The sequence below is a fragment of the Rhinatrema bivittatum genome, chromosome 8 (assembly GCF_901001135.1).
Source record: "Rhinatrema bivittatum chromosome 8, aRhiBiv1.1, whole genome shotgun sequence".
Taxonomy (NCBI): Eukaryota; Metazoa; Chordata; class Amphibia; order Gymnophiona; family Rhinatrematidae; genus Rhinatrema; species Rhinatrema bivittatum.
Genome location: NC_042622.1, coordinates 166,460,720 through 166,472,369, shown reverse-complemented (window position 1 = coordinate 166,472,369; position 11,650 = coordinate 166,460,720). Strand labels below are relative to the sequence as shown.

The 11,650-nt window shown below is 47.7% G+C and overlaps 1 protein-coding gene across 12 annotated transcripts in view; it reads left to right on the top strand.

Moving 5' to 3' along the window:
• The first annotated feature begins 2,506 nt into the window (after positions 1-2,506).
• MYO18A (myosin XVIIIA) overlaps positions 2,507-11,650 on the top strand; it is a 224,063-nt gene continuing 214,919 nt past the window's right edge. For 9 of the 12 annotated variants that reach the window (XM_029611140.1, XM_029611139.1, XM_029611136.1 and 6 more), the window contains exon 1: positions 2,507-2,653. The gene's annotated coding sequence lies outside the window, so the exon portion shown is untranslated. The remainder of the gene's footprint in view (positions 2,654-11,650) is intronic. The other 3 variants (XM_029611143.1, XM_029611138.1, XM_029611137.1) reach the window with 1 other exon arrangement.

Below are 11,650 nucleotides of genomic sequence, written 5' to 3'. Positions count from 1 at the left end.
CTGAAATCAAGGAGAGCGGGGCCCCCGAGGAGCGGGTACCCCTTGGTAAGTTTGTGGAGGCAGAGCAGCAGAGAAAGATTTCTCCATAACTAACTCGATTCAAAGTAGCAAACAAAGATCTTTAAGTTGGAAGCGGATGACATCACTACGGGGGGACACCCCCGAGGCTCACGCCCTTGCCGGTACATCTCTGGAGCGCGCCCTTACGTCATCAGGAACATGGCGGATCCGCAGCATCAAGCCAGCCCGGGGATTCCAGGAAGACACAGCGAGGAGAAGCCGCGGCAGCATCTGTCTGTCAGAGCCGAAGGGAGTCACCACAAAGGTAGAGAGGGTGGAGCAAGGGCGAGAACAGCAGGAACGCAACAAAGGGAACGGTGAATAAAACGGAAAATGTCAAAATGCCTCTGTATCGCTCCATGGTGAGACCGCACCTTGAATACTGTGTACAATTCTGGTCGCCGCATCTCAAAAAAGATATAATTGTACTGGAGAAGGTACAGAGAAGGGCAACCAAAATCTTAAGGGATGGAATAGCTTCCCCTATAAGGAAAGGCTACAGAGGTTAGGGCTTTTCAGCCTGAAGAGATGGCTGAGGGGGGATATGATAAGAGTTCTATAAAATCATAAGAGGACTTGGTTATTGGTTATTTATTCTGGAATTCATTGCCAGAGGTTGTGGTTATGGCAATTAGTGTAACTGGGTTTAAAAAAGGTTTGGATAAGTTCCTAGAGGAAAAATCCATAAACTGCTACTAATCAATAAGGAATAGTAGCTTGGGATCTGTTTAATGTTTGGGTACTTGCCAGGTAAGAACATAAGAAATTGCCATGCTGGGTCAGACCAAGGGTCCATCAAGCCCAGCATCCTGTTTCCAACAGAGGCCAAAACCAGGCCACAAGATCCTGGCAATTACCCAAACACTAAGAAGATCCCATGCTGCTGATGCAATTAATAGCAGTGGCTATTCCCTAAATAAAATTGATTAATAGCCATTAATGGACTTCTCCTCCAAGAACTTATCCAAACCTTTTTTGAACCCAGCTACACTAACTGCACTAACCACATCCTCTGGCAACAATTCCAGAGCTTTATTGTGCGTTGAGTGAAAAGAATTTTTCTCCGATTAGTCTTAAATGTGCTACTTGCTAACTTCATGGAATGCCCCCTAGTCCTTCTATTATTCGAAGTGAAAATAACCGAGTCACATCTACTCGTTCAAGACCTCTCATGATCTTAAAGACCTCTATCATATCCCCCCTCAGCCGTCTCTTCTCCAAGCTGAACAGCCCTAATCTCTTCAGCCTTTCCTCATAGGGAAGCTGTTCCATCCCCTTTATCATTTTGGTTGCCCTTCTCTGTACCTTCTCCATCCCAACTATATCTTTTTTGAGATGCGGCGACCAGAATTGTACACAGTATTCAAGGTGTGGTCTCACCATGGAGCGATAGAGAGGCATTATGACATTTTCCGTTCTATTAACCATTCCATTCCTAATAATTCCTAACATTCTATTTGCTCTTTTGACTGCTGCAGCACACTGAGCTGACGATTTTAAAGTATTATCTACTATGATGCCTAGATCTTTTTCCTGGGTGGTAGCTCCTAATATGGAACCTAACATCGTGTAACTACAGCAAACGGTTATTTTTCCCTATATGCTCTTTTGACTTGTGACTTGGATTGGCCATTGCTGGACACAGGATGCTGGGTTTGATGGACCCTTGGTCTGACCGAGTCTGGCATGTCTTATGTTCTTATGGCAAGCAGGACCCCCAGCCCCTCCTTACTCCAATGTATAATCGGACTGGTTCCCTGTCTATCCTGGACATGGCAAGCAGGACCCCCCCCCCTTACTGCAGTGCATAATCAGTTTGGTTCTTGTCTATTCTGGACATGGCAAGCAGCATCCCCACCCCCTCCTTATTGCAATGAATAATTGGACTGGTTCCTGTGTATCCCAGACACAGCTGGCAGGGCTCACCCTCTTCTCACGCCAGTGCAGATTTGGACTGGACACAGCAAGCAGGACCCTCCTTTTCTTACTCTGGTGTATAATCAGACCAATCCTTGTCTATCCTGGACATGGCCAGCAGGGCTCCCTCACTCTCTGCACTGGTGTATAATTGGACTGGAATCGGTCTATTCCTAACATGACTAAAAGGATCCCTCTCACCTGGCTGTGGTGTGTGTATCTGGTATGTGTAGAATTGGACCAGAACCTGCCTGTCCCAGACATGGGTAGCAGGATCCCCCCTCATTTTGCTCAGGTGTATAATTGGACCGGAACCTGGCTATCCCAGATATGGCCAGCAGGGTCTCCCCTCTGTTTCCTCTGGTGTATAATTGGACCGGAACCTGCCTGTCCCGAACATGGGCAGCAGGATCCCCCCTTTCTTTATTTCCGATATTAAATTTGAGCGCTCCCTGTCTATCCCGGACTTGGCCAGCAGGGCTCACCCGTCGGTCGCTCGCCGGCTCCCGGGGGCTGTCCCTGTGCAGCGGGACTGGAGCCGCCTCCTTCCCTCCCTCCCTCGGAAACTGCAGGAATAATCCGAGCCCGGAGCCCCGATCCCCGGCTCGGCCCGGCGGCGGCTGCAGGCAGAGCGCGAGTCCGGGGCCCAGATCCTGAAGTCCCGGACGGATCGGAGGTAGGCGGGGCTGGGGGCTGACGGGCAGGGGACCGGGACTGGGAATCAGGAAGGAGGGAGCGGCGGGCCGGGACCGGGGCCGGGATATGACAGAGCCCGGGATCGGAGCTGCCTGCAGCCCGGGCTCTCCCCGATCTGCCCCCGGTTCCTCTCCCGGACTCTCTTGCCCGATGCTCCGGACAGAGGCTCCGTTTCCTTACCTTTTCAGCGGTATTTACTCCGGGGAGACGCGGGGGGAGGGGGGTGATGCCTGTACTCCTTCCCCTGCTTGTTTGTGGTGGTGTCTGAGCTCTGCTTTGCATTTCTGGGGATTAGGACTCAGTTGTAGGATTGCAGGTAGTCCCTTGGGATTACGATTCAGTTTGTGTATGTGGTACAGGGTGGGGTGTGGGTCGTCACTGGGGGTTAGGATTCAGCTGGTATGTTTGGGTACAGTGCAGGGTTGTAGCTTGTCACTGGGGATTAGGGCTCAGTTTGTATATGAGGGTACAGTGCAGGGCTGTGGGTAGTCCCTGGGGATTAGGACTCAGTTTGTATATGAGGGTACAGATCAGGGCTGTGGGTAGTCCCTGGGGATTAGGGCTCAGCTTGTATATGTGGGTATAGTGTAGGGCTGTGGGTAGTCCCTGGGGACTAGGACTCAGTTTGTATATGAGAGTACAGATCTGGGCTGTGGGTAGTCCCTGGGGATTAGGACTCAGCTTGTATATGTGGGTATAGTGCAGGGCTGCGGGTATTTAGTCCACTAATTACTTGTTACAGGGGTGGATTAATTTTACTTTCTACAGAAGATCGCTCAGGTGGGTAGAATCCTTGATTATTCCCTGAGTATAAACTTTCTATTTTGCATAGCCTGAGGTCTATGGAGAGGTTTTTGAGAAAAAGGTTTGGCAAAAGCTCCCCAAATCCTAGCAGCAGAATCTCCATGCAAAATCGTTATTGCAGGGGGAAAGCTGGTTTTACAGGAGGGGATCCATCGCTTGCCCTGCCTGGAAATGATTTTGTCCCTTTGTCCTTCGGACCCTGAAGGATTTGCTTGGGTCCAGGTCTGAGATGGGAGTGGGATATGGAGGCTGTTTGGAGGCGCAGCTGCGTCCCACCTGCTTTTCACCCCCCCTTCCCTTTGCTGATCATTGTTTTACTAATGGGAACAAAGAATTGTTGAGAAGGGGCCCAGTCGCCCAGAATGATGAATCTCACGAGCAGCCTGCTACTGTGGACATGAGATGGTACCAGAGAGAAAATAACAATATTACCGTATCAGCGTGAAGTCACGCTCACTAGCTGCTCAAAATACAACTTCCTCTAATCCATCTCCACTAAACGTCACTTCTTTTATTTTAATCTTTACAATAGCTCAGTGGATTGGATTCTCGGAAAGCCTTATACCCAGGAAGCAGTGGAGGAGTAGCCTGTGCTTAGAGCCTGAGAATCAGGGAAGCCAGGGTTCAAATGCCACTGCCACTCCCTGTTACCTTGGGCAAGTCACTTCACCCTCCATTGCCTCAGCTACAAACTAAGGGGCCATTGTGTTTCTTGGGAAAAATAGATTATAATGCCTACAGTACCAATGAAAAGGTGCAAGCTAAATAGATATTAAAAAAAATATATATATGAAGATATGTGTCCTGGAGATCCAGGTTTTAATCCCACCATTGTGCCCTGTGTGATTTAGCTATTGTAAGCTTTTGTAGATCATGTGATGTATATTACACTGCACCGTGCACAGAAACATAGAAATGACGGCAGAAAAAGGCCAATCGGCCCATCCAGTCTGCCCAGCAAGCTCCCACACTTATTTTCCCCTACTTTTCTGTTTCACCGACCACCAAGTTCAGGGCCCTTGTTGGTAACTGTTTGATTCGAATTTCCTGCCACCTCCTGCCGTTGATGCACAGAGTAATGTTGGAGTTGCAGCAAAGGTGAATCGTAAGGCTTAATGGTTAAGGGTAGTAACCGCCGCATCAAGCAGGTTACCCTGATGCTTGTTTACCCAGACTGCACAGATCAATGCCTTGTTGGATGTTGTCTGAATGCAAATCTTCTTTTCCACATTTCCCCCTGCCGTTGAAGTACAGAGCAACACTGTATATGCATTCAAAGTGAAGTATCAGGCTTAATTGGTTTAGGATAGTAACCACCGCAATAAGCAAGCTACCCCCAGGTTATTTGTTTACCCAGACTGTGTAGTTCAGTCCTTGTTGGTTGTTGTCTGAATGCAAATCCTCTTTTTTTTCCACATTTCCCCCTGAAATGTGGAAAAGAGGATTTCCCTGCACAGAAGCAGCTTTCTCTCTTACAGGCCGATATAGTATAGTGCGCTCCGGTGGAGCGCAATGTTAACCTGCGATTGGACGCACTAGCTTTACCCCTTATTCAGTAAGGGGTAATAGCGTGTCGAAAACGTGCGTCCCAACCCCCCCGAACCTAATAGCGCCCACAACATACAAATGCATGTTGATGGCCCTATTAGGTATTCCCGCGCAATTCAGAAAGCAAAATGTGCAGCCAAGCCGTACATTTTACTTTCAGAAATTAGCGCCTACCCAAAGGTAGGCGCTAATTTCTGCCAGCACCGGGAAAGTACACAGAAAAGCAGTAAAAACTGCTTTTCTCTGCACCCTCCGACTTAATATCATGGCGATATTAAGTTGGAGGTCCCGAAAGTTTAAAAAAAAAGTTTAAAAAATAAATAAATACATTTGAAATCGGCCTCGCGGGTTGAAAACCGGACGCTCAATTTTGCCGGCATCCGGTTTCCGATCCGGTGGCTGTCAGCGGGCTCGAGAACCGACGCCAGCAAAATTGAGCATCGGCTGTCAAACCCGCTGACAGCTGCCGCGCCTGTCCAAAAAGAGGCGCTAGGGACGCGCTAGTGTCCCTAGCGCCTCTTTTTACCGCCGGCCCTAATTTAAATATTTTAGTTTACTGAATCGCACGCACAGGCCAGTGTCCTGTGCGCGCGCCGGGAGAGCGGGCGCTCGTCTGCTCTCCCGCGAACTTTACTGTATCGGCCTGTTTGTGTGTATGTGTGTGTGTGTGTGTTACAGAATTTATAGCTTCAGGAGGACTGTCTTGTAACGAGTGCTGCAACCAGTGTCCTTGTTAAGTGTTTGATCATTGTAATGTCTTTGGTAGTTCTGAACTTCCCTGGATGCAGTGATCTGGTCTGGAGATGTTGCCTTGCTCCTTCCTCTCTGTGTTTAACTTCTGGGGTATTTCAGTAAAGTCGCCGCTCGCTGCCTGCACACTTTCTGCATTGCATGGATGTTATCCAGCGAGGAATAGGAATGTGATGCGATTACCCATGTGGGTAACTGCAAGGCCCTGTGGTATCTTGCAGGCTTTTGTGCCATTTCCAGTTTCTGCTTCAGGTTAGGTGACCGTCGGAAGGGTTTTCTGGGTTGGTTGTTTATCACGGGGGGCTGGTTGTCCTCTCTCTTTCTTTGCTGTCTTGCATGAACGTGCATCTGTTAGGAGGTGAGGCTAGGCTGGGCTTAAGGAGGGCAGCTGCATCTGTCACTTGCGTTTCTCTGTACAGATGTTTGTAGATGGCCATTGTTGATGGGAGACCATGGTCTCCAAAAATGAACTCTTTCCATGAAGTGGTCTATTTTGAATCTGAGTGGAAAACATAAACTCAGTGAGCATGGGGGGCGGCTGTGGATGTCACGAATGTTGGTGACTGCGTGGTTTGTTAAAGCTGGATGGTGGACGAAGTATTGGTAGAGGAAGGTGACAAGATCTGTAATAGTCTAGCAGCGGAGCTGAAGAAGCCAGCTTCTTGGACCAGTGTGGGTCAGGACAGAGAGACTGAGGAAAAGATGTGGGAGGGAGGCTGGTGTTGCTTTTCTATAATTTTGTTATTTTCTATAGATTTAGTTTCTGCCTTTCCATAAAATATTCAAGGCGGATTAACAATTATAAGGCATAAAATACAATATCTAACAATCAATAAACATAAAACGTAAAGCAGTCAACCAAAATACAAATTTAATTCAAAAGACCTTGATACTGGGTACAAACACATACAATAACTAAAAAGTTAAGGTTATTAAATAAACTCCAAATAGCTACCCGAAAACACAACATAAGGGCACCCAAAGTGGTAGAGAACCAGAGAGGAGGATTCCCTGAATGGATGGATCTCGCTCTGTTTCTGTGCATCTGGGACTTCACCTGCAGCAGAAAACTATGTTCAGAAGGCGACTGTCGGGAGGGTTTGCTTTAATTTCCTAAAGAAAGCTGACAATTACATTACGAAGAGCTTGAGCTGTATCCCACTCAGCTGGAGAAGTGGCAGGGCTATTCCTGGGTGTAGCCCTAAATATTTATTCTATTTATTGAAGTCTAACAGTAAAGTAAATAATTTTAGATTCTGTCAAGTGCTTGCATCCTGCAGATTTACAATGCGCTGGTTCTTTCATCTTGAAGGGGAGTCCTGTGAGTGTCAAAATGAGCCTGTGGGTTTGGGAGGCGGGAGAGGTGTTGTTTGCAGCTGGTATCCAGGTTGGAGGCCAGACACAGGCTCAGCATAGGGTTAGTGATGGTGTGGAAAGCGAAGCTGGCCTTTTCAGATGTGCTTTCAGGAGGGGTGTGTGTGTGTGTGTGTGTTAGTTAGTTAGTTAGTTAGTTAGTTAACAGCAGATCCTGGAGGGAACTGACAGTGGCCCCGCACGTTGTTGAGTCTGAATGTCAGGGAGGAGATGGCCAAGTTCATTCCATGCGCCCCGGTGCTTGGAGCAGTGAGCGGACGGAACCTGCAGGCCCAAACCACAGCTTCCTCCTTCCTTGGAAGGAGGTTGTAAGGCAGGTCTGGCCTTCTTTGTGGTAGTTTTTCAGAGAGCGCACAGTAAATGTGTGTTTTTTCTCATGCCAGTGCACGGGGTGCTTTCACCTGTTGGAAGACTTGAAGTCCTGATCTATGGTGGGAAGTGAGAGATTGCGGAGGTGAAATTCCATCTTTTTGAGCCCGAGGGTGACAGATCTAGCTCTGCCCAAGCCAAGCGTCCTTTTTTGACAGCAGTGGAAGCCAAAATCCTCCATTTAGGTACAGAATGGATCCAGGCAGGGCAGCTGCACTCCTTGCTATGGGGGCAAGAGGGGTCATTCACACTGTGAGTACAGACAGTGGTGCTAATTAGTGCCAAAATGTAATGATGGGACACGCCTGGCCACTGGGAAAACTACTAAGACCACATACGAACATGACGTACTTTACAGGTTTGTGACACAGCAGAGTTTTATTTAGGTAAGAGAACATAAGAAATGCCAGACTGGGTCAGATCAAGGTCCATTGAGTCCAGCATCCTGTCCTGACCGTGGTCAATCCGGGTTGCAAATATCCGGCAGGATCCCAAAGAATAGATCCAGATCACCTTGTTCGTAAGCGGGCTGAGAGTGGCTTTCCCAGGTCTACATGGCTGAGAGTGGTTTATGGACGTTTCCTCCAGGAACTCGTCCGGACCCTTTTTTTGAACCCTGCTACACCCTCTGCCTTTACCACATTCTGCAGCTTTAAAGGAAACAGAAACAAGCCAGGAAGGTTTCTTCTTTGCAGGAGCGGTAGAACAGCACAGCTGCTGTTAACCAGGAAAACGGAGTGGTAAGCAAGCGACAGGAAGCAAATATAGATACAGAGCGGCACGGTGCCAACAATATGCCCTACCGAATCAGACCCAAGGTCTACTGAGCCCGACATCCCGTCCCTGACCGTGGCCAATCGGGGTACGTCCCCATCAGATCCCAAAGATACATAGTAACATAGTGACGATGGCAGAAAAAGACCAGATGGTCCACCCAGCCTGCCCAGCAAGTTTCTCAGGGTAGTAACTGCCGCTCCATGCGGTGTCCATTGAGGGAAATAACCTGCACGGAGCGGCAGTTAACCCTATGTAGCCACTGAGGATAGTAACTGCCGCTCCGTGCAGGTTACCCCCATGTGTTTGTTAAGGGTAGTAACTGCCACCTTGTGCAGGTTACCTCCATGTTCCTATTAAGGGTAGTAACTGCCGCTCTGTGCAGGTTATCCCCATGTTTCTGTTAAGGGTAGTAACTGCCACTCTTTGCAGGTTACCTTCATGTGATTGTTAAGGGTAGTAACTGCCGCTCCGTGCAGGTTACCCCCATGTTTCTGTTAAGGGTAGTAACTGCCACCCTGTGCAGGTTATCCCCATGTTTCTGTTAAGGGTAGTAACTGCCGCTCTTTGCAGGTTACCTTCATGTGATTGTTAAGGGCAGTAACTGCTTCTTCGTGCAAGTTATCCCCAAGCATTATGATACAGGTGGTAATATTTACAATCAAACCAAGGAACTATCAAACCCATTACAAAAAATGTTAGCAATGTTTTTACAGGGTGAGCAGCCTTCCTGATAATTCAGACAGTGCTGCTTGAACCTGCTTTGCTTTTGGACTTGGCCGTAGAAGAAGTCCTGCACTTTTCCCCTTATGTCTGTGTCCCAGTTCTCTGAACTATAAAAGTTGGTGTCCAGTGTTGGCTATCATCTGAATCCAATTCCCGTTTGAGTAGATCTATTTCTTGTCGCTCACTCCCAGGGATAAATGGTGGTTTTCCCATATCTACCTGGCTAATAATGGTTAATGGACTTTTACTCCAGAATCTTGTCCAAGCCTCTTTTAAATCCCGCTATGCTAGATGCTTTCATCACGTCCTCCGGCAACAGATTCCACTGCTGGTGCTTGATTATGCACTGAGAGACAAAATACTTTCTTGATTTGTTTTAAATCTGCTACCTGTTAGTTTCATGGAGGGTCCCCTATTTACTTGTTCCCCCTCCCTTGTGACTTCATAAACTTCTGTCCTATCTCCTCTGTCACCTCTTCTTCAATCTGAAGAGCTCTGACCCATTTAACCTTCATAAAGGAGCCGTTCCGTCTCCTGTATCATTTTTGTAGCCCGTCTTTATACCTTTACTAGTTCTGCTATCTCTTTTTTTTTTTTTGAGATGGGATGATCATAACCAGGGGCGGATTGGCCTCTCGGGGGATCGGGCATCCCCCAGTGGGCTGGTCGCTCTAGTCACGTGGTCTGCCAAGCACGGCCGTGACAGAGCCGCGCTCGGCATACCACGTGGTATCTCCTGGGCCGGCCTGGGCGGCGAATCCCCGGGCCGGTCGTCATGGGGAATCCGCCCCTGACCAGAACCACACATAGTACTCAAGGTGAGGTTGCAGCATGGATTGATAAAGGCATTATGATATTCTCCATTTTCGTCTCCATTCCATTCTGAATCATTCTTAATGTTCTGTTTGCTTCTTTGGCCACTGCCGTGCACTGATCTGAGAATTTCAGCAGGACCCCCAAGCTCCTTTTCTTGAGTGCTGACTCCTAGTAAGGAATCCAGCATCCTCTACCTGCAGTTAGGATTTTTTCCCCCTATGTCCATTACTCTTTGCGTGTCTCCACATTAAATTTCATCTGCCATTCATTCAATTGCCCAGTCCCCTGGTCTTGAAAGCAGGCCACTTGTGTTTTAATAACGTAGAATAATTTGATGTCATCTGCAAAAATAATTACCTCACGTGTTGCTCCCTTTTCCAGATCATTTATGAATATGTTAAACAGCACAGATCCTAGTACCAATCCTGGGGCACTCCGCTATTGACCCATTTCTATCAGGAAAACTGACTATTCTTGCTCTTCATTTCCTGTCTTTTAACCAGCTGCCAATCCACAAAGGAACATTGTCTCTTGTCCCATAACATTTTAATTTCCTGAGGAGTTTTAATTTCCTGAGGAGTCTTCTCATAGGGAACTTGTCAGATGCCTTCTGAAAATCCAGATATACCAAATCAATCACTCACCCTTATCCACATGTTTATTAACACCTTTAGAAAAATCCAGTAGATTGGTGAGGCAAAATTAACTTCCCTTTGCAAAATCCATGTTGGCTGTTCCCCCATTAAGCTATGTCCATCCATTCTATAAGTAATGTTGTTTTTAAGAATATCTTCTACCATTTTGCTGGCACCAATGTCAGGCTTACTGTCAGGCCAATACAGTACAGTGCGCTCCGATGGAGCGCACTGTTAACCCACCATTGGACGCGCGTTTTCCCTTACCCCTTATTCAGTAAGGGGCCGAAAACGCAAGTCCAATCCGCCGAACCTAATAGCGCCCGCAACATGCAAATGCATGTTGATGGCCCTATTAAGTATTCCCACACGATACAGAAAGTAAAATGTGCAGCCAAGCCGCACATTTTACTTTCAGAAATTAGCGCCTACCCAAAGGTAGGCGCTAATTTCTTCGGGCACCGGGAAAGTGCACAGAAAAGCAGTAAAAACTGCTTTTCTGTGCACCCTCCGACTTAATATCATGGTGATATTAAGTCGGAGGTCCCGAAACTTTCCAAAAGAAAAAAAAAAAATTTGAAGTCGGCCGGCGGCTGTCTAGTCGAAAACCGGATGCTCAATTTTGCCCTGCGTCTGGTTTCCGAGCCTGTGGCTTTCAGCGGGTTCGAGAACCGATGTTGGCAAAATTGAGTGTCGGCTGTCAAACCCGCTGACAGCCGCCGCTCCGGTCCAAAAGGAGGCGCTAGGGATTAGCGCCTCCTTTTGCCCGTTTTTATCGCCGGGCCTCATTTAAATACAGAATCGCGCGCACAGGAGAGTGGACTTTACTGAATCAACCCGGGAGTCAGGAAATATTTCTTCATGGAAAGGGTGGTCAATGCATGGAGTGCCCTCCTAGAAGAGGTATGACAAGGAGAACAGTAATGGAATTCGAAAGGGCATGGGATAAACACAGGGAGGATCCCTAATGGCTAAAGGATGGAAAAGAAGAAACGAGGTAACCTATGTTAACTTTAGGTGTAACATTTCAGCCTAGGGAGTAAGCTGCACAGAGCGGCAGTACCATCCTTAACTTGTTGGGCAGACTGGAAGGACAATTTGGGTCTTTATCTGCCATCATATACTATGTTACTATAATTTTCTGGATCACTTGTGGAACCCTTTTAAAAAATTAACACTTC